The sequence below is a fragment of the Cavia porcellus genome, unplaced genomic scaffold (genome assembly GCF_034190915.1).
Source record: "Cavia porcellus strain 051 isolate PalLab524CR breed Dunkin Hartley unplaced genomic scaffold, mCavPor4.1 scaffold_2, whole genome shotgun sequence".
Classification (NCBI taxonomy): domain Eukaryota; kingdom Metazoa; phylum Chordata; class Mammalia; order Rodentia; family Caviidae; genus Cavia; species Cavia porcellus.
Window position 1 is genome coordinate 128,036,903 of NW_026947485.1, and position 24,594 is coordinate 128,061,496.

The 24,594-nt window shown below is 33.8% G+C and overlaps 1 long non-coding RNA gene across 1 annotated transcript in view; it reads left to right on the forward strand.

Moving 5' to 3' along the window:
• Window positions 1-6,290: 6,290 nt before the first annotated feature.
• LOC134472904 (uncharacterized) overlaps window positions 6,291-24,594 on the forward strand; it is a 126,386-nt gene continuing 108,082 nt past the window's right edge. The window contains exons 1-2 of the long non-coding RNA XR_010042920.1: window positions 6,291-6,385; window positions 9,135-9,269. This is a non-coding gene — a long non-coding RNA (uncharacterized LOC134472904). The remainder of the gene's footprint in view (window positions 6,386-9,134; window positions 9,270-24,594) is intronic.

A 24,594-nucleotide genomic window follows, 5' to 3' on the forward strand; every position in this document is an offset into this window, starting at 1 on the left:
CAATAATCCTTCAATTTACTTTCATCTGTAAACTTAAAAAGTCAATATAATACTCCTCTGAGATCTATTCATCAAGACGAGATGTCTCTATCATCAAGTCATATTTGGTTCTCCCCTTTAGCTTTCCCTTAAAAGCCACTGAGGTCATTTCTTTTCTAAGTTATGTAAACTTTATTACAAATAGAATGCCTAATTGGCAACCATCTCCATATGACACCCTTTCTTCTAGGCCAAGTTTTTATAAAATGTTTTGAGTACTACCCAATTTATTTGATACCTAGCTGGAAGTGAAACTTTGTAACCCTTTATCTGGTGTTTCTTAAAGATTTCAGAGACTCATCCAGTTTCCTTTTTCTTCTTTCTTCATTCTTCCCACTGTTTCTCAAAGTTGAAGACATTTTCCCCTCATTCAAATTTTACTAATGTAATCATTTTTATGGTGTATCATAAATATGGCTCCACACAAGAGGTGAAAACAAGGGAGCATTAACGTACACTTAACATTCTAGAACTTCAATTGAATTACCTTGTGTTGATCTTCCAGAAAGAGCTAAGCAAGAATAATCTGACACACTTTTGTCTGAATGGAATAATATTAATGAGGAAAGGTGGCACTGTGGTGACAAGCAACCACAGTCCAAAAACAGCAAACACAGGACATAGAAAGCTTTGTGTGTTAATCTTTTCTGATGTTCTCTACCTCCCACATTCTGCTATTTGTTTTCTCCATTGCATTTTTTTTCCACACTGGTTAGCACCTGCCTCGTGATGCTACATGTGAACTTGATGAGGTATGCCTCAAAAACACCGATGAATTCAGTGAACTAGACAGTGCAGCACTGGGAATATAAACAGATCAAGAGCGCATGGAGAAACTTATGGAAAAAAGATAATTTGCACATTCCAGAACATAGCAGCTTTGCAATTCTATGATACTAGTCTTGGAGTCAGCAGTTACAATCTCTGTGTGTTGCTCCAATTCAGAGCATATCTCTCCACCTTAAAAGAATATTACTCTTATGGGAACTCTTTTGTTATGGCTTCAAAATAAGGAATGAACTGTGAATTGAAAACTGGAAAACCACATCTTTTTTTTTTTTGTCCTAATCTTTACACCAATGGTTTCATTCAAAACACAATTTTCTACAGAACATCTTCTATGTACCAGGCACTGAGAAGAGAGTTGTAGATTCAGAAACAAAGTATTGGTGCTAATTTGAGTATTTTCTAACTGAGTAGGGTAAGACAAATCAATATGTGAAACCATGTTGAAATGGTTAGTATCTAAATACAGGATATGTTTAGACTTCTAACAGAGATTGGAGGAAAAAAGGACAGGGGAATTAAAGAAGGCCTCCAAAGGGGGCCTGTTAGTGAACTGAGTTAAACCTAAGTAAAACCCACAAGGCTGCTCAAAATGGTTCAATTCCAGCATGAACATAACTTCTTCACCATGTAGACTGGTAGTTTTCACTAATCACAAAAGAACGGGTGTAACTTGCTTAATTTTCAATGTGTGTAGTGCTTTTTCTTATCCTAGAGGACAACCTGTAATTTGTAAGCTGCATTTGAGATACAGATGCAAAGAATACTTTTGTTACGTATTAGGATCCTGTCAGTATTTTATTGGCACAGAGAACCACATGTTGGAGTTACTGTCCCTTAGAGAATGGTTCAGTTGAGATAAAAGATAATTTTTTTGTGCTAAGCAAGATAAAAAGCGATTAATTGTTGTCTTGTTATTTGTAAATAACGAAACATGGTTGATTTACTTAACTTTTCCTGTGAGTAGTATGAAATTATGTATCACTTCGTGGACTTGAAAAGTCATTTGAGAAACTGTCTTAGAAGTGTCTTGATAGAGTGTCTTAGGAAGGTAAGACAGCTATCACAAATCACCACAGACTAAGTGGTTTAAACAACAAAGTTATTTTTTGCCATTCTGCTGGCCCACAGTCTGAGTTAAAGGTATCAGCATGATTTAGTTTTCCTTAGGGCTCTTTTGCAGGTTGAAAATAGCTAAATTCTCCCAGTAGCCACAAACTAGTTCTGCAGCCTCCTTATAAGTAGGGACACTAATCTCATTCCTGAGGCTTCCAAACTCAGGAGCTAATTAACTCACCTCCACGTACCACCATATCAGGAATTAAAGGTTAATATGTACATTCCAGAGAGCTCTCATTTTATTCTGCTCCCTTAGCATGATAAGGCTAATAGAAAAAGTAGTCCTGCTGTTTCTCTCTTGTCTCATCATCACTAGAATGACTGTGGTTAAACCAATCTAATAAATGGATAATTTTTTTGAAAGCAAACAACTTTGACTCCCGTGTAGCTTAGTGCTAGAATATTTGCACAGCATATATGAGGTCCTGGGTTCCATTCTCAGTACAAACCACCAAACCAAAATCTATCCAACAAAAACAAAATAAAACAAACAAAAACAAAAACCCAAACAAAAACAAACACAGCAAGTGAAAGAAGGATAGAAAAAAGAAACAATGACCTTATTGATCAGTTTCTGCCATATTTCATAAAAAAATATGTGCTTGCTACAGCCTAGAACTGTGGGTTTATTTTGGAAACCTCTCAGTGAATAGGTTTGATATCTTTTGCAAATATATTTGTTAATAAGAAGTATGTGTATTCAGCCACAATTTTGATGTTTAATTCCTAGTTTCAATCATAAATTGCATGAAACTAGTTGTTATTTTAGAGAAGGTAAAAGTACATTAAAAGTATAACAAGAATTTGAGGATGTAGTTAAGTGTCAGAAAACTAACCAAGATGTATGAGGTCCTGGATTCAAATGAAATCACTTCACACAAAGAAAGTTACAAGTATGCTTTCTGCTGCAAATTAAACATTTAAATTTCCTGTTCTCTAAGATTTACCATCTCCATAAGAAATGCACACCTACTCCAAAATTTCCAGAAGTGTAGTTTTCTGTATTAGGGAAACACCCCTGGTTGACCTTCAGAGCATGGTGGCAGCTTGCTTAATGAAGACAGCATCGCCATTGAAACGCAGCTCCAGTGCTTTTCAGTGCTTGGCAGCCACATGGCATTAAACAAATAATGTGTTTTTCTAAGTTCTTCTGTGTCCAACACTTGACAAATGAGGAAAAGAAGTCGAAATCATCTTTGAGTTCCCTGATGGTTCTTATATTGTTAATCCTGTTGTAAGTCACTCCCAACTACAAAAATTACATATGGTTCCATGCTGCTGTTTATTTTGAGCTTTTAATTTTATTGTTGCCCTTGTTTTTCTCAGTGTGTTTCTCAATTGTCACTTTGCTTGACAGCAGTCCCTTCCTCTGTCTTTTGTAATGTTACATAACCTCTAGCAGTTTAACTGAGTCAAGTAGATGCGACCTCCTTTATCCTAGAGATTTGGTTGTGAAATTTATGACTAGAAACTTGAGCTACCAAAGTTTCATAAAATTCCTTTTTCCCTTTATAGTTAGCATTTTAGTTACTTTGGAATTTTGCTAATGATTTGGACTTTATCTGCACTGGAGGTTTAGAGCACTGTCTAAATAAGTAAAATAAAAAAAAAATAAAATGAAATGAAAGAAGAATTTGTATTTGTATTCACACTGGGACTCTGCTGATGTGTCCTAGCAGGAAACATGCTATTGAAAGGTCCTACCAAACAGTTACTCCCAGGGACCTGTGTGTGATCTCAGCCTAGTGAGTTGTCCATGGAGAAAAACTCTCAGCTCAGCAGAACTGGCCATATGATGTGCTGTCCCTGTCATCTAAGAAAGTCCATATTAAATGGACTCACAGACCATACTATTCTTTACCATTTCAAGGAAGCTTCTATGGATTACAGATAGGTGCATGTTACCCGGTTCTATCAGCCATGAATGATAACTTGTTTTGAAAACTTTGAGTAACTTTAAAAGAGAGCATTAAAATGGGGGTATAATAAGATAACAAGAAAATTGAAAACAGGAAAACTTACAAGTATTCTCATACTGTAGAGCTGAATTGACCAATCCATTGTGAAATGACCCAGTAAATGGGGGAAAAGGATCAGCAAAGTATTTAAGGACTGGCTTGTTTTACTTTAGAAAATGTGAGTTCCTTACTAAAGTAGAACACAAGAGGTCAGTTTCAACACCTGAACAGGGTGAAAGCAGGTTCTCACAGGATACAGGTTGATGGGCTGGGGATTTCGCTCAGTGGCACAAGTGCCTGCCTGGCAAACGTGAGGCCATGAGTTCAATTTTGGGTACCAAAAAAAAAAAAAAAAATACACGTTGATTTGTCTCATAGGCACTTGATGCATGTCAAATGACAAAAACAGGGTAATTTTTATATCAAGGAATACACTTTAAAAGGAAATACACATCCCTGGTGTTCAGGTGGACATCCTTACTTATTACAATTTTATTGAGAAATACAATTTTATTGAGAAATACAATTCATTGAGAAATATATGTTAACATAGAACACAAGAGGAAAAATTAGCTCTCCCAAGAACCTTCCTTCCCAATTTGTAAAGGATTCAAAATTACTATTTGGCTCAGCCCCAATCCTTTAGTACTAGACCATGATGATGCTTGTGACCTCATACAATCACAGTGTTATCACAGAGGAGAGAAAAACTGATTCTAACATGTATGGCATCCTAGCTAAAGTGGTACAGTTAGTAATAACAATAGTTTTAAGTACAGCTTAGCTACTGACAAACTATGGTAACCATTAACCTGCTACCTCTGTCCACAGGAATAAACGTTACATTTTGTTCTTCCTGTAAGAAGCTGAAGGAGTCATAAGATCCAAAATGAACAACGGATATTGTGAAATAAGAGGAAACTGCTCCAAAGGAAAGAGAAACTGGGATGGGAGAAAGGAGAAAAACGGAAGGGAAAAGGAAAAAACATATATATATATATATATATATATATTTACATATATAATATTTAAGATAGTTATACAAGTATAACTTTTTTATTAGTTCATTGAAAAGGTTTGTGCTTATACTGTTTGATCGATTTTTCATGTCTACATCTTATAATATGAGCAACTACTTTGAAGATAATATGCAATGTACTAATCACTGTTATTCTCAAAAATTTTGTTGTAAAATTTTGTACCATTGCTTTTCTTTAAAATAAAAAAAATTAAAATTAGACCACTGTGCATTACTTGGTTACTTTATTTCCCCAAAGTAACAATATTAAAGCCTAGATTACTATGATGAACTTATATAATCTCCATTCTGAATTTTAAATGAATTAATATGAACTTTTTCAAGACATACAAGAGCCTTTGAAACAAAATAATTTAAAATAATTGATGAAATAGTAAGATTTCCTGTCATCTTTGAAAAAATTAGGGTATACTTTTTTATTGGTTTGTTTCTTTTAGCTTAAAATAGTAACAATTATTACAAGTACATAAAGTTTGTGATTTTAATTTGATAACCATCTGTGGAATTCCGCCTCTTAGAACTGTTTTTGTGGAGGATTTTTTTGGTATGTTTTATTTTGTCTTTTGTTCTTTCCTTCATTTTCCTTTCTTTTATTTTTAAGTGCAAGAGAAATTCTGGATAACTTCTCACTAAGGCTTCAACTCCAAATTTAATGAAGTTGCTGAACTTTTAACCTTTGATCCCAGCACACTTTAAAACTTGTCTACTGTACTATTTTTTCCTTTTTCTGTGCTTCTGTCAGGTATACTAACAACAAGCTTTTGAATGCACAGGGTTTTATTTATCCACGCTTTACCACAGCAAATGGAAGGGATTTAACACTTTTACTGGTCTTTTTCAGAACCGTGGAAGAATAAACCGCGCTGGAGCTCCAAGGCCCTCCATTCCCTGCCCTATTCCTCCATTGGTAATTAAATGCAGAGAAAGACCCATCATCCTGGCTTCCGGTGCAAAGTCCTTTATGAATCTTGAGGCATCAGCCTTCCCAACAGAAACGACTGTTTTTACCAGTGCATCTTCTGTCTTCCAAACTCTTCCTGTGCTTTCAGCAGGGCGCTCTGCCTGCCAGGCGGCACAAGCGGCATTTCCCAGAGTCACAGAGCCTAACAAACAGTGGAGCAGTGTCCATAGGGATCCAAAGGGAGGAGCACATTTTATAATGTAGAATTTATACTGATTCTCCTCTCTCTGCGCCATTAAACATCTATAAAGCTCGCTCCAATCTTTGTTTTGCTATGGGAAAAAAAAAAAAAAAAATCCAGGCATTTCCCTGTTTTATTTGTTGAAAGAATCGTTTGATAAGCACTGAACACTAGAGGGGGAGCTAACCCGCTCTGCAGAGGGAAGGCTTGCCGCCCTGGGCTGGAGGATCACACCGATGCTGGGGAAGCCTGGCTGAGACTGGTCGGCCATGGATCTGAAGTCCAAAGGAGAGGGGCGGCAGGTACTGTTCGTTGTCATTTTCCAGAAACGCAAGAAATCCTACATAGTGGATTTGAGAAGTTTAGCTGCTGGTCCTGTCCTGACATGGAATATTTTTAAATCCTCTCTTTCTAGGCAGTTTTAACATAAGGAATAGGATTACAAAGACCCCCTCCCCCTATGAGGACTGTCTCTCATTTAAATGTCTAAGGAATGATGGAATGAATTATCATAAAATTTTGACAAATTTGATGGCTCAAGCAAAAGGAGGAAACAGGCATCCCAATTATTAACTTCTAATAAGACATGACATTTAAAATGAGTTTACATGGCAGTTAGACCTTTGTCCTCCTTCCCCTATTTAAAAATACTGGTATCTTTTTCTTAGGAAAGGAAATTACTTATTTCAGTTTCTCTTCTCTTGAGTTTAAAGATAATGCATCCTATTTTACCCACTACCTATTACCTTTCCTTATAATCGTGATCTAAAAACTTTCTATAATTTTCCTAAATTTGAGAGAACTTAAAATACACCTTGAAATCTAGCAACATATTTTAATAGAAATATTTACTATAATTTCTCTAAGAAAAATGTAAGTTGATCTTTTTCTGTAACAACTTACAAGACAGGAGATAAGATACATTGATTTAAAAGGAAAAAATACTTTCAAAAAAGAAAAAGTTAATAGTAAAAATAGATTTTAAAAAGTATGAAAACCAAAACTGTTTTTCTCTGATACCATAAAGTATGACTTTTTTAACCAAGCAAATATCAAATTCTCTTTGAAAGAAACAATCTCACTAACCCACAGTAGCAACTTTTACTTGTGTGTGTGTGTGTGTGTGTGTGTGTGTGTGTGTGTGCTATTTACTGAAAAGATTTTTTGATCCCATCACAAATAATTGTGATCTTTGGAAATAGCCTCAACTTTTAGTTTAAAACTGAAATAGTTCACAGCAGTTTTCAATTATGTTCTTTTAGGTGCTATTAAAAATACTGATGATTCTGTTAAAAAAAGAATTTAAGAACTGTCTTTAGAATGATTCTAACTTTGTTGGAAGTCACCAGCTGAAAACATAGGGGAAGGAAGGCATTTGATTTTTGAAAACTACATTGTCTGTTAACTGAAAAACACTGATTTTTCTTAAAATTAGTTTATGTAAACAGAAGAAAGTGGTTTTGAGTTTTTCCCAGCAATAAATAAAACTGTGGGTTCATTTTGACTTTCCAGGGGATTTCCTAGAACTGTGGTGACTGCATCTCTACATTTCTCTTCTGATCCCTGCAGTTCTTTCCCTCAAGGTTTGTTCAAGGCTTTCCGTTATCTCCCAGGAACTTGAATAGTAACACTTCTTTAAACATAGCTTTCATTCCCATCACTAGCAGGAGTTTGAATAAAATTCATTAGTTCTAAGATTCTGTAGTGCTATAGTATGGAAGTCAATAGTTGGCTGCTGATGGGGCATGTAATGTGTCCAGGAATTCTGCCCATAGGAGACTGGCTAATTGTGAACCCCAGGTGACTTATTTCTGTTAGTATCTAATTTTCCTGGATTGCATATTTTTCCTCTGAGTCTAACTTTATATGTAGTAAGGTAAATACTCATTTTAATCCCCATTTTAAGAATTTGATAAAAATGAGAATAAAAACGGAGATGTCCATAATACTTGCTTTCAATTTGTACTATCATTGTATATTTACTAAGTTTCTCCTACACAATTTATTTCATCGCTATTGTGGAGACAAAGCTATTACAGTAAAATCAACATTGTAGTCAGTCGTTTACAAGGAGACCAAGACAATACAGCAAACATAATTTATAGTATTATTTATGATAGTACCCCAAGAGTTAAATACAAAATGTGTAGGAAATCTGTCTACACACTAACAACCTAGAGACACCAGCTAAGGGCTTGGATCCCACAACAATGTCCTGCATGAGTCCAGCTGAAGACCTAGAATCTATGACAATGCCCCCAACAAGTCCAACTGTAGGCCTAGAGCCCACCACAATGACTCAGACAAGTCTGTTTCATAGATCTGTGCTGGGAAAATACAAAGGTCTGGTAGAAGCTAGAAATTCTATGCCAGTGGCGTGAAGGAGATGTGCCACTGGAGTCAAGAACTACACTCAAAATAAGAATGAGAGCTACCCCAAAAAGTACCACAGCCATCCTCAGTGACAGTGAGGTCCTGAGCTCCTCCAACAATAAGAATAGCCATGAGTTCATTTCAAGAAGTCAGTGTGACAAGCTTCTCCTGGAGACTGAGCAGAGCACCATCTTCCCCTACAGAGCCAGGAAGCGATGCTCCAGGTATCCCCCAAAGTGAACTGCAGCCATCCTCAGCTCCTCTGATGATACCAGCCAAATTCCTATCAGGGAAGCCAGCAAGAAAAGATCCTCCAGGAGAACGAATGCCTCCAAATAATAGCAACACTTAGGAGAATCCACAATGCTACTCTTCCTCTGCATTAGTCTTTTATGTTAGTAATGATCCTCAGGTGGGCTCCCCACTCAGCTCCTCCCTGATTCAGTTCAGCTGGTGTTAAGTTGGACACCAGTTTTCAATCCACCACAAACATTAAGTGTTTAAATATCATTTGAGACATAAAATAAATGTAGGATATTAAAATAGGAAAGGACAAGATAAGTAGGGTGCTTGATCATAGAAATAATTTAACAGAAAATTAGCTAAGGGAATATTATGTTCACTTGACTGGGAAAATTCAGTAAACTTTCATAAACTTTTTTTTTTTTTTTATTTAAGAACTCTATGGAAGTGATTGTGTTTGCTAATGGCTACAAGTACAGAACGGGAATTTACGTCCTCAACACTCAGACTTCAAGATTTTTAGAGCATTACTCAAAACATTTCATGAAGATGATCTATTGTCCTGTGCTGGTGAGCTCACTGGTGATACATTTCACTTTGAAACATACCTAGTACTGGTAGTGAAGGAAGTTGAGGGGATAGTGAGAGTGAATATCTTTGTGAAGGAAAAAAGATTTAAAAAAGGAATCACTACAGATGTGAAATCGAATGATGAATTTATTTTTAGTACATCTCATCACCCTCTACTTCAAATTATGTTAGGAAACATACTTGACACAGTAGAAATCTATATATTTTATCAGTTGTTCTCACAGATGTTGATAAATTCTTAAGTTGATTCATTTGTTCAGTAAATAAATATTGAACACCTACTATGTTCCAACAAGTGAAAGTGGTAGCCTTAGATTAGATGTGGCAGAAAAAAGGAGGGATCAAGGCAATAAGCAATGAATTACATGTATCAAATCAGTTCAATACTACACTGAACTTAGTTCCATATAACAACCTACCTCAAACCCCAATCTAAGGAAAAAATGCTATAAGGAAGAACAAAGGATAAATATAATATTATTCATCTAAATGTGTTCCATAATCTTAAAATATTAGGATTGTTTGAAATGTGTTCACTGGCTCATTTTAATTAGAATATACTTTCATGACCTTTTAATTCTTACTGGTACTTCCAGTAAGAATTAAATTTAGAGCAAACGGCTATATTGTATATAAAGTAAATATAACATAAGTATTCTAAATATTAATAGTGGATTGCTTAGAATAAAAAGCACTTGCCAAGTCATGAATTCCAGAAAAATCAATAGCCTATCATCTATTTTGCAATTATTACATGATGGTAGTATGAACAAAAACAAATAGCCTATGGATAAATATTAAAATTTTAACAAGCATATGTTCATATAATTATGTTACATAACTATACATAGTAATGTAATCATTAATCTTTTAATTTAATTCTACTTGTCTGTTGACTCATTCAGTAAAGTATCGTTTTATGAAATACAAACATTTTTGCAAATTTTGTAATAAAAAATTTTAAAAGCCAAGAATATAAATTGGCTTATATAATCCCCACTCCTAGTTTATTCTAGCTTTTAAACTAGAATAGTTGCAAATATTTTCTGTACTTTGTTGCAGAAAGAAAAAAATGAGAGAAGACAGAAAGAGAGAAAGAGTGAAAAAGAGAAAGAATTTATTGTGCACTAAATAATGCATCTGGATTCAGAACAACTGACCTAAAGAAAATGAGGGAATATTCAGGCAATAATGAAAGTAGATTTTCCCTAAAATATCTGAACTCAAACTTTACAATTGGACAACAGTATATCCCTGATTCCTTTAGAAGAATGAGAAACAGAATCCTCTGATTTGTCTATTTCTGTTTTTATTTTTCATAATAATCATTCCCAGTGGGTTAGGGAAAATGTGGGAGGTGGAGCCAGGTCTTAGGGCAAGACAGGGAGTGTGAAATTTTGTTAACTTCTTGTTCTTGACTTAGATGTCTAACACTGACTTTTATGATTGAGAAAATTTTTTCAGTGCCTTGAAATCACAACAAAATTAGTATTCATTATGCATGTTTTTTCCACTCTCATTTATCAAGGAATCAAGATGAATATTAGGGAAGAAAAACATACCATAGATTTGCCAGTTAACATCATTGCTTTAGTACCCTGAAACAAAATTCCATCTAAAGATGTAATTGCTAAGAAATCTATGAAACAGGATCAAATGTTTCTACGGGGCTGATAAAAACAGAGGTGACTGAGACCACTAATGTGCAAAATAGGTTAAGTAAAACTTGTGTTAAGGAAGAATGATCATTTGTACAGTTATTGATCCAAATTCTGTATTACTCCAAGAAAATTCCTGGTAGGTTGAACACCATGTCAGGATTTTTTCAGAACACTTCACAAAGCTCTCTTTCTTGGTCTTATTAATAACAGTGAGACAGGCTAAGTCGAGTTCATCAGATGCATGGTCCCTGAAATAATGGGGCTTTAGGAGCTTAGATGCTTTACACAACATCATCACATAGTACTTAAGAAGGATCTTGTATTTCAAATATGATGCAAAGGGATAGCAGTATCAAAAAGTGATATTAGTGACATATTAATATGCAATTGTTTGTTTCTTTTAAAATATTATTACCAAAGACAAGAAAATCCCAGAGCAATGAAAAGTGAAATGAAAATTACGAAAGTGAGGCAGTGAATAAGATGCTGTGTTTAACTGTTGAAAACAACAATCCAGTCTACTTCATTGTAAATGTTACTTCCACGATTGAACTATTTTTTAAATGATAAACATGTTCCAAAACTGTTCTGATTCAGGCCTCTTTGGATGATGAGTGCTGGGTATTTCTATTTCCTCTCATAATGGACCAACGTGTGCTGTCTTCCTTCCCACTGAGCATCCGGGTAGCACTGCTTGCTAGTAACCCACTGAGAGTTATTACTAAGGACTTCCCATTATCCTTAACTCATCACAATGAACTTGCTTGATTAAATGAGAAAACAAGTTTTATGAAACTTGAAACTCTTTACTGAAATTGATAAAGGAACCAACGTACCTAGCAAAAGACCCAGTCAAATCAGTGGCTTGCAATGTGTTAAATGTGTTTATTTGTACTTTCAAAGTTCAGGTTTCCTCATACATTTTCATACTGATGGAGATAAAATGCTAAAGTCTTAAATCCCTCTATGCCATGCTGAGTTGCTAAGGGCTGTTGAGTTTTTGTTATTTCTCCTCTCGAGTTAGCTCTGATTACGCCTGCTGAGTGAAAAATTTGTATTTGCCGACAGAAATAGGAACCACCCCACGTGCGCTTGCACTCAGCAAATGCTCCAATACATCACAAAGATTTGCTCAACCCACCTTCAGAGGCCAAATCGAGCATGTTATTTTCTGTTTAGATCTGATTCTGGAGCCTATCAGTCAGGAGTGTTTTCCAATCTCTGATTAAAGCAGGGCCTACAAAGCTGGAAGTGTTCACACACAGTCTCATTAGAGCGCTGGATAGAGTGACCCAAGCCTTCTAGCACAAAGCTCTGAGTGAACTTCAAATATGAGAGTGCATCAATCAAATCCAAGCAAGGCTTTTATGTCATTTTTCTACTTTGCCTTTAAAGTCCTATAGGAATGCCCTTTCCAGCTGTACAGCCAAAATGCATTCAATAGAAACAAAAAAGCAAAGACCACACCAACCCCCTGTCCCTTCCAAATGGGAATGATTTTACCTCCCCCACTAAGCATGAGGGAGTCTTCTGTGTGTTTTAAATTATTTAGCATGTTTGACAATGCGATGGAGTATATATTTGCACCACTCAGTGGCTCTGTATTAATTACGAGTGCCCATAACGGAGACCAATAAGGTCAAAGGCAACGAGGCTGCATATTGTATGTTTTAAATAGCGGTGGGGAGAGATTGGAGGAAAATACAGCAATGCTCATGGAGATTTTTCAGACCTGGTCTTTAGCCCTCAATTCCAACCTTAATTCTCCATTGTCTATATTTGCTTCTGCTGTTAAGAAAACAAACAAACAAAAGAATAAAGAAACACAATTTTGGCAAGAAGGACAACAAGGCATAAGTCTGAGGAAAAAGCTTCAGGCATTTGGTTAATGTCTGCCCTGTATACTGCTCAGGGCACTAGAGCCGTTTTCAGAAGTACATCTTCAAAAGACAAGCTTGATGCAAAACAATAGAAATTTTCCCATTAGTATCATTAGAGAAAAATACACCAGCGCAGTTAACAACGACTATGAAATTTAGGTACTTTCCTTTCAAACGGAGGGCCAAAACATTCTCCAGCACAGCTAATGTCAGCACGAATTTAGTAAAATGAGTTATTGTATCTTGAAAATGAAAATAATTTGAAAGAAGAAAATAAATCCTCACTGTAGTATAGATACAATTTCCTGAACTTTGCACCTCTTTTTAACAAGTTCATATCTCAGCTCTTGAAGGTAACTCAAGTGTATCCAAAAGAAAAGTAATGTACCAAAAACAAATTTCACATCACACCATTGGGAAGGTACATTATATTTTTCCGGGGAAATTCCCGGTGTGTGCACATTGGATCCCATCTCCAGTATTTCTAAGCAAATGCTAAACACTAGTAACATGTTACCTGCTCAAACATATTGCAGTAAGTAAAAGAGTGTTTGAATGTAGGGCAATAGATATTTGTTAAATGTAGCATGTGTTTCTTTGTAGTGCTTAAGATATTTGGAAGAATAAGGCAGATTTTGTACAAGAGAACTAGAGTACTATGCCGCTTGATGGTGCCTCCTCTGTGCTTCCCCTGCCCTGTCTGATGGGCATCTGTGTAAATTTTTTAAAATTAGATTATTACATAAAACTTGGTGCACTCTCTGATAACAACTTCTGTTCATTTCAGCACCAACCCCCTCTGGAGCCCATGTTCATCTTCCAGTCTGGTCAAACTTCTTTCTTTTTAGATTTCTAAACTGAAATCATGCTTTATTTTTGCTTCTCTAGATTGTGTTTCTGTGGCAATAAACAGGAAAATGGTTAGTATTAGTTTAAAATGGTCACCCAAGTATTTCACATATTTTAATGCAGTTTTCCAGCCAGAATATTTTCTAGTGAATTTTGAAGATTATTTTAAGAATGGTCTTTTTGTTTTCAAGTCAACATTCTTAGCAGCAAATACACAGAGTAATGAAGTTTTTACAATCAGTGGTTTTCTCTTTAAGGTAATCTTGCCTTCATTTATAATGTTTACGTCAATGTAGGACTAAAACTCTTACTGCAATTGTATAATTAACAAAATAAAGCACACTATGAAATCAGTTTGTTTGTATTTGTTTAGAATAAATATCAAAATCTTATATTTCAAACTGTATTTTCCCTTTTACCTCAGTATTTCTCCTTTAAAGGAGAGAATATGATTTTTTTTAAAAATAGAGTTCAAGACTGAGGAATACTAAAAATTTTTAGAAGTAATGTAGATCACCATTTTAAAGGGATAGGTTCTTACCCTATGAACACAAGATGTGTAAATTGGCAAGTTAGTTTTACAAATTTCTTCCACAGTTTAGTCACTTTCCAAATGACCTATTAATGGTACTTACCACGCAGAGCTCTTACAAATATATAAGAGTTTGTATTTATCAGCGTATAAAACAATATCTGCAGTGTCACAATTGTTCACAAAATGCTAGCTATTAGTTACTTTCAGTGAGAATAATTACCTTGCTAGAAATTTAAGTGATATTATTAATTTCAATATATTTAAATGTAGTATAACTATTCTTAATTCAAATGTTCTTTTGTAAAATAAAACATTCAAGTAAACTGATCATTGATTTTGTTTAAATATATGTTTTAAGAGAATAATCAAGAGGACAGTGCTGGAGGTATAGATCTCATTTTATTAATCTTTATTTATTAGTACATGTTTGGGACACACAATGATTACATCAGTTGTGCAGAGTAGATTGACCTACATATCTTAATTCTTTTATTCCCATTCTGTCTCTTTCCTCCTCTCCACTACATCCCAAAATGCTCTTCCAATTTACAAAGGATCCATCTCTCTATTTTCTGTCATCTATTTTTCCTTTACTTTTTAAATTATTTATCCTTGGAGTTTGTCAAGAGAAGCTATGTGACATTTGGGCTTATCTGTCTGACTTATTCCCTTGCTATTATGGCCTCAAGGAGCATTCATTTTCTGACGAATGAGTCAAATGTACCCTTCTTCGTAGCCAAGAATTACTCCATTGTATAAATACCACCTTTTCTTTATCTGCTCATCGAATGATGAATATATAGATTGCTTCCAAGACTTAGGTATTACACATTATGCTGTTGTAAACATGGATATGGATGTTCGTGGTAATCTGATGTCTTGTACTCTTTTTGGGAGAATAGTTAGCAAGAGAAAACTTGAGTTAAATGGAATTTCCTGTTTTAGTTTTTTGAGGAATCTCCACACTGATTTCCATAATGGTTGGACTCATCTATATTCTCACAAACAATGTAAAAATTCATTAAAGTCCAAGATAGGAAAACAGAAATAATCTGCAGGAAGATAAAATATGCAAAACCCTTGAAGACTTAAGCATATATAAGGATTTTCTGAACACAACCCTAACTGCTCACTCAAGAAATAAATCAAGTATCAAAAAATAAGATTATGCCAAATTTAAAGAGCTTCTGTGCAACAAAAAGCATCCAACAGATTGAAAAGATAACTTTAAAAATGGAAAAATTTTTTCCCCTTCTCTGATAGAGGACTAATATCTAGAATATATAAAGAACTCAAAAAACTTGCCAGTAGAAGAATAAAAGATGAATAAATAAGAATATCTTCATTATCTTTGATCTTCAGAGAAATACAAATTAAGCATCAAGAGTGACCTTACTGCAGAAAGAATGGCTACCATGAAGAATCAAATAGTATATTCTGACAAGGAACAGGGAAAATATACCTTGATTTCCTGAATCTTTCAAATTGAAGAACTGGCATATAAAATGCCATTCTATACACAGTAGCTCTAGTTTAGAGATTGCTTTGTAACACTTTTCTTCCTTTATGGTCTTCATAGAGGTGAAATCCCTAAGTTTCAATTACCACATTAAATGTGCATTTTTTGCAATTAGAATAAAATTTGTTTATTAATGCTCACTGTTTAGTGGGCACTAATAATAGAAATACACTAACATTTGTGCCCCATTATGGTCTTGGGAAAACAGATTTAAAAAAACAAAATAGGTATGAGTTTAACTAAAATTTTACAAGATTTGTCAGTGAGGTATACCTTTATTCATCTAAAAAAAAACCCAATGCAAATGGACCAGACAGAAAATGGAATTTGGAATGAGATTTCAAAACGTGAAAATAAAAATTGAAATGTCAACTGCTCTAACACAAAGCACATTGAGCTATGAACTAAGCCCTCACTTCATAAATGTTTAAGGACTCAGGCCATTTCAAGTGTGTTCTTAAAATCTGGTATGATATCTATCTAGTCCAGTACTATAAACAGTGTAAGAGTTACTCTCTAGGGTAAAAATACTTATATTCATGCTGCCTCAAGATTTGAATATAGATATTTCTAAAAATTTTTAACATGTAAGGAGAAAAAAGAAAATATCGATTTGACACTAGTCATAAAAAGTATTGAAGAAAGAATATCTTGTACTCATAGATTGCGCTTCCCACATGGAAGATGATATTTACTAAAGTGTGAGGTGAAAAGTACTGTGTTTTTTTTTTATTAAATGTACTAAGTTTTCCAAATTTTATTCTATGAATTTCTATTTTTAAGTATGTTCACCTTCACAAAGACTACAAAGTCAAAGTCACTAAGACACACACACACACACACACACACACACACACACACACACACAACGTTCCTTCAATTCTAAAGGCTACATTGAGACAATGTATAAAAATTTATAAAAATGAAATCTATATATGCCTTCACAACTGATGACAATTCTTAATGGCACATGAGACTGAAAATTACATAGTTTTCCTTTCATACAACAAAAGCTTCTTATTTCATTCCCTTCATACAAACTTTTTATTCCCTTCAAATAAACAAAAACTGTCATTAATCAAAATTATACCTTGTGTTAGAAGAGCTCGGTGAAGATGCCTGGATTCTATTTTTATAGTGTAACTATTTCAAATATTATTTTGATAAATTTGTGGCCAACTTAATTGTTCTGATCTTTATTCTATCTCTCTGGCAGAACGTTCAGGGCCATAATAAATACATTAAGGTTACTGTCCTCTTCCCTTGGAGAAAGTAAGTCACAGTCATATGTCTCATATCATAAAACTTCACCACCACCCTTTAATTTTTGTTTTGTTATCAATTTTACAGTTATAATACCCTTTCTAAAGTTATTCTCTTTAATTTTATGTTTATGGAAACCTAGTTTTCTGTCTCTCTCCAGTGATATTACCTTAAATTCTTCTATACAAAGAAGAGAGGAAGATTATTAGATTCTCAAACCCAGGCAATATTGTAAAATAATTGGAACTAGTCAAGTGAGAGATCACATACACACACCACCAGTAATGCTGTTAAAGCAAAAAGTCTCCAGCCAAACTTAAAGAATTCCCCAAATTTGCTAATCATTAATTTTTAGAACAAGTTTCCACCCACCTACCCCCACCATTATACCAGGCTGAAGAGTCTAAAAGAAGATAGACCCAAAAGAGCACTTTAAATGCTTTAATTTTTTTTTAATGTGATACTGTTCTTTTTAAGGGTTCTTTCATATGTGATCAGTCAGAGATACTGACTTTTGTGAGTTAACACAAAAGTGAAATACACTTTTAAGTGCTGTGCCTCTTTGGAGATTTAATGTGCTTTGTAATATCTCTGAGATCAGTCAGGGAGAGACAAGAAGAAAGAAATTTGATTTCGAGTGTGGACCAAAGCTCGGTGACTTGAGAGGCACCTAAACATAATGAAAAGGAAGAAGTTTCAAAGAGAAAGTTGGCAGCTATGACCAGAATCCACAGGGCCACCAGGACTGACATCAACCGGAGGCAGATAGAGAGGGGGACCCTATGATCTCTCTTGATACCATTGACACTTCAAGACCCAGTTTCATTGGGGAACAGTCCACTAAAAGAACATCTCCAAAGGACACAGCATGGTTGCAGTACTGAGAAAGACATGAAAATGCCAGCACCAAGGCCTAATGCTGTCCTTTTCTCCTCCAAAGATCACATACATCTCGGGGAAGCAAAAGTCAACATCTGAAATATGCCTTTTTTCAAGCTTGACTTGAATGAGACAAAGTTGGCCGTATAATAGCAAGATGCTTACCTTGTGACCTAGGTTCAGTCTAATCTAAGAACAAGTCATTAGCTGATTCCTGGTAGTCATAACTTACCTCCTGGTGAATCGCTTCTATCCTGACTTTCCCTTTTGAAAAATGATAAATTAAAATACTCACCAGTTAAATATGTGTGGGGTATTGCAAATTAGCCCAGAACACTTCCGTCTCTCAGTTTGTTACCAAGTTTTCAAAGATCTATGACTCTTTTTAAGAGTTCCGAAGGTTGCAACTGATACTCAAATTCCTACGTACAGAGTGAAAATTTTAAACTGGTATGAACAGTATTTAAACGAAAATATCACAGTCATGACCAGTGAGTTAAAGAAATCACACAGGTATTTTAAACTACAGTGTGAATATTGACAAAAGGAGCATGTGCTCGAGTTCCATAGACAAAGGTTTAGAACTTCATTTCAGGGGTATAGTCAAGAAAAATAGTTTATATTAATACACGTGAGATTTGAAAATCATAAGTCTGATAGATTCATCATGATATTCAATCTAAAAGGGCATCTCGGCTAAAGTGTATGAGTTAAGTATAATTGAATTATAGCTACAGGAAGTTTTACAAGTTTGCTTTCATAGGAATTATGTTCAGAATGAGTCAACAATTTGTCAAAATAACAAAAGAAAAAACTAAAGTTAAAAACTTATTATTTCAATTGTGCTGATAATTAATTTCATTACAGAAATGATGGGCACAGTATATTCTGTCAGGACATCAACAATCTGATCAATCTCACATAAAGAAATATTTTAATTTACTGATAAAACAATCTAAAATCCTTTTTCATAGACTATTAATGAAAATTTTATCTTTTAGGATACTAGGTTAGCAATTTGTAGATAGTTTCAAAGGTCATTTATTTGATAAAAAGACTTTTATTTGATAAATTTGATAACTAAAAATCTAAACATTTTTGTACTGTAATGGTAATACCTTTCTATTGGTTATGTTATATATATATATATATATATATATATATATATATATATATATATTTTGTGAAACCAATATAGAGGAATTTCTAAGGAACCCATATTCCTTGGTGTAACAAACTTTGTTTCTTTTAATATTGAGATGAGGTAAGAAAATAATATGTGATTTTTTTCTAGAAATAAGCTGAAATTTTGAGATTTTATTCTTTTGTGAAAGGCTAAGAAAAATATGTTAACATACTAAAAAGTATAAAAAAGTCCTTCTGTTGGAAAGATATTTATTGGGATATGGTCTTCAGTTATGTACAAATAAATGTTAAGTATTCATTATATAATCAGTTGTACTGAACTGAAATTTTGAAAGTGGTCTTTTCTGTATTACAAATATTAAATTGTCTTTATCAACTAGTATCTCAACTGTATCTCCCAAGGCATTTCTTTAACATATTCCAACCTAAGTGAGTAGTTCTCCTCACCTTTAATAACAAGATTAAATATAAACTGGCTATATTTTCAAAAAAGAGTATTATTATACTGTCCAGTTGAGCTCTAACATATTCTAAAACCACAGACCACAAAACTGAATTTATACTGTCATTGGCCATCAGAAATTCTACTGAAAATACATTATTATTTAGTGTGGTTATGTCTTTTCTATCCCCACTACTAGCCTTCAAAAGCTGCTTATAATCTTAACATTTTGTGAGTTTCCTATCAGTTTTCTTTCTCTGTGTTCTATTAAAATCATCAGAATACAAAAGTAAATACATATTACTAATAAGAAATATCCTATGGCAAACATTGGAGGTAATAAATGTCTCTTATTATGCAGGAATAATTATTTCAGAATTATCTATATGAATTCAATCATTTCAACTCACTAATATTTACTCAGAGGTGACTGGATACCCAATTTAGAGCTCAATAATGAGTCAACCAAGTACACTTTTAGTGCTTATAGGGCACTCAATCTAATGTGAGGAGACAGATGATAATAGAAAAATGACTACAATATTTTAAATGTTAAATGTTTTGGACAAAATGAAGGGAGGGCACAAAAATAGCAAGAAACAAGTATATCTGTCCTTTATGATTCAGACAATATTAAAAGCATGATATTTCTCTAGCTGCATTTTCTCTCATAATCTATCTCTAGATGTGCAGGAGTAAACTTTCTTTTCTCTAGAATACATAGGGGAAGGAAATAAGGAAACTTCACCTAGAAAAAACTAGTTGATAATCTATTAGTCTGATAAGCCCTCTAATAACATAAAATAAGCTGTGATGGTAAGACACTGAGATTTCAAGTCATATATATCAAATGGAATTATGTTAAGTGATTGACTTAATATTTATATTCCCCTTTATTTAAAAATTGCCAAGTCGTCTTGGTGCCTCCCATTATATAAGTAACTGCGATTTGTACTTTGCAAAACATGATGTGATCAAACAAATTAACATTCTAGGACTTGAGTATCTTTATTGCTGTACTGCTGAACACATCATTACATGGACATGGAATTATGACAGTGGCTTGGATCCTTGCCCTTGTTTAACTTTCACTTACTAAAACTATTGGAAAACTATGGCTCTTATAGTTTTAAAAATGCCCAGCCAGAATTTCAAAGCGGAATTTCAGTTACTTTAAAACCACTAGTTTTATTTCACACTACTACCTGTAAAATGTATCTATTTTTTCAAAGTAAGCATGATTTTCAAAATGGTATTATCTTCTTTTATTTCAAAAAAGAATAGTTTGGGGCCCCTGATATATAGAAATGTGATAAGAAGTATTCTCAGAATTTAATCATTTCTTATTGCCTGCAACGAGACCTCCCAAAAGAAAAATGCTTAGTAAATGGAATTTGCTGTCACCAACTTCTTTTAAACAGTCTTTCTAATTAAGTTAAAAAGTATACTTTTCTGACTTTTTAATTACTGTTTTCACTAAATGTTTATGACATAAATAGAACACTCTTAACCTCTCAAGTAGTTCTTAGAAACGATTCGGTGAGAACTATTGGGGAAAAAAAGCAAAAAAATGGCAAGAACAGCTTCTCTATAAACAAATAAGGTCCAGCGACTCAAGTACTTAAATGAAATGGTTAACTTAAAGTGGAATGTTTGCAAAAATCTTTGTCTGTCATCCAACAGTTTTGCATCCATCAGTTCTGTACCTCATACATGATGCTAACTATGAAAATAATTTGAAATTTTAACAGCAGCTATGCTTAATGTGGGGTTCCATAAATGCATGGAAAAAATACCACGTGTACCATCTCATTAATACTTCTTATAATCCCCAAATCCATTTAAAACATTTTACAGCATAATTTATCCTCCCGTCTTCAGCTTCTTCAGAAGACATTCGAGCAGGACTTGAGGCTTAATTTTAAACTAACTACAAATTAAAGTTTTCTAACTCATAGAAACCTCTTTGTACCTTATAGGAGAGAAATAGATAACACATTATCAAACAATAATTCTAAAAATAGGAAGTTTAATTCTAAGTCCATTGGTATCTTAAAAAATCAGATTTTATCCTGAAAGGACAGGTGGACCTGGATTGCTGTCTTTCTATATTTAATCTCCCAAAGGCCCCAAAATGAATCTTACACGTTTCTATCAAAGACAAGATGGGCAAAGGTACTTATGTCAGACACTGCGTCATTTGACTACACAGAATGCAAACATTTTTGAACTATTTAGTTCTGCTTTTGAGAATATTTACATTGACTAAAATGATCCATAGATTATGACGGAATTTGTGCCCCTCTTCAGAGATGTATCATCCACTGTCTGAGGTCAAGAAATAAGTTTTTTCTATAATTAGTAAAATAAATTGAGTTATTGGACTGTGGTTCACAAGTCCCTTCAGAAGGAAAACTGCATACTCTGTAAGTCTCAGTCAAGTGAGTTTGGTGGGTTAACTTTATTTATTCTTTTTAATCACACAATTATCTCATGCTCATTTAACGTAAGTTACAAGATAAATAGTCAATCATAAGTTCGTTCTCATTTTCTTGTGGTTAAAAATCCATGTAAGTGTTTTCATCTTGCTTAAAGTTGTCTTTGAATGAAAATTTACTTTCTATTTAATTCTAAAATAAATTTATAGCAAGATTTAAAATTCAAACAACTCCTCTGAAATATAAATCATTTAATATACAAATTATAATGTGAAAATATAACATTAATTTGATCCAAATTTATCTTTGAAGCCAAATTATCTTTGGGATGAAAACCATATATATCCATTTAAAACATATACTCAAGAGTATATTGATAGTGTTATATAATTCTACCCACTGTATTTCCATATTTGATCACATAGTAAAACATGATTGTCCTAAGCAAAATGTTAACATAATTTGATGATATGAAGAAATGTTCCCTTTGTCTTTCATAAAATCATTCATTCATTCATCAGTTTACTTGATGCTAACAATATGTCCTTTGTCCCTGGTAACACGATATAATTATTAGGAAGATTTCATTGTCATAAAAGAAGCTATAGTTTAATTTCAAAAAGAAAATATATATTACCTAATTTGAACTAAAGTGTTTGTTCTAATCTGTTTTTCTTAAGATTTTAATCATGAGTCTCTATTTTAACTCAGATTGGTATCTGTTTGCTCTGTCTAGAGAGTTACAAGCTGAGAAAGTGTTCAGATACCCTCCTTGTCTCTGCTAACTTTTCAACTTTCTCACGCAAGTCTGGTTGGGAAGAATGCTGGATAGATAAACTTTGCTTCCGCAGATTTTTTATAGTCAATTCATCAGGTTTTAAGATATTGCTTAATCACTCAATCTACTCACAAGTTTTGGGAAGGATTCTCAAAAGGATCTGGGGAAACTTTCAGAAATCAGGTACTAGGGAAAATTTATAATGTGAATATTTTAGGGCAGGAACCGTGGTAAACTAAGGTTGATGAAACGTTATCATTAGTGCTAAGTTTATAGAAAGTCTAAAGGACTCTGGAAACACAGACAATGCATGCAGAACTCACATAGGAATTATTCACTCCTATATGTACAATAGTTCTTTGCTTGTGCTAGTTTATTTTCCTGGGGGAACATATGTGGCTATATATGTGTTTGTTTGTGTGAATGTACATGCATATAAAGAATAGAAGAGTTAAACTTCTGGGACTTCTGTAGAATTTAACATTTTTCAATAGCTTTTCACAGTCTGTAACACAGAGTATCAGCCCTTTCTGTATACACTGTTACCAAGAATTGGCAGCGGTAATGCATCTGTTAGTATTATAAGGTCATTCCCAGAAATACCATCTCAGAGAAGCAGTAGCCTTGGGCACACCATTTGATTATGGTAGATAACAAGATTACAAGGCTAAGAGTGTGGCAAGGCAAAATGGGGCGTTAAGTATGATTCCATTTCCAGAAACATCCTAGTGGTTTTATATTAAAGCTATACAACTTTAAAAATCAGACTTGCTAGATTTTTCAAAAGTTTACACTTAACAGAATGCATTTTTGTTAATTTTGGTGAGAAATTTTCATATAAACTCACCAAATGTATCATTCTACTATGCACAATAGTATTAAGATATTAAGAATTCAACTAATTATTTTGAGAAAACAACACCTAGATTTGCTTTGCACCTACATGGTTATATAGTTTATATTTTTGAGTAGAGTGTTATTTTAACAATATCGTAAGAGAGTACTTTTTAGTAACTCTTGTATTTTTTTTCATGCCTGGAATCAGAGTTTCCATAGCTATTCTTTCACTATTTCATACAGTATTATAATTACTTCCCTACAGTAGCATGAGACATATTTATTTTACATCTAAGATGCTCATGATAATTACTTCTTAACCCCTAATATCAACAGCAATACTATAGACCCAAATTTTCCTTCAATGTCACAGCTTCTATATTTTTATTATTTTTCATCTTCATGTTAAAATTTCTATCTCTAGGTATTAATAAGCATCCTGGTCTCATTATATATCTTCTTAACACTATTTGTATATTTTGAGAGTGATACCTTGATAGGTATTTATGTCATAAATTGATAGGTATTATGCCAGGTATTTATCACATTATCATATTGTTGGCCAGTGTGCTACTTTGCTGAGGAAAGTATATTGTTAGAGAATAACCTAAAATATTTCAGGAAGAATTGATTTGTGGGCAGTTTTATGGGAGGAAATAGTTCTCTTATTGCTACATCAAATATTTATCTAGCTTGTATTGTACACGTAGTACTACAAATTGATAAAACCATGGTATATTCCACATGGCCTAACCAGAGTCCTTACTGTATAGTGGATACATGGTATCCACTATATTTCCCAAATTGACCTGTTTTACTCAAGTGAAATTGGTTTAATTTTGCATACATAATCTGATAATACTATAGACTGCAACTTTAACTTCAAAAATGATATCAATGTTTGGTTTGGGTTAATTGGGAGGATATTTTTATGATATTGCTAAACATGTGTCATGGTTTATATCAGTGACCCCCAAACTTCATGCAGTTATGTGTTTGTGATTGGTTCATTACCTAGCACTTGGATTGGTGGTGTGAGTGCTATACCCCACCAGGCATAGAGCCAGGGTATGATGT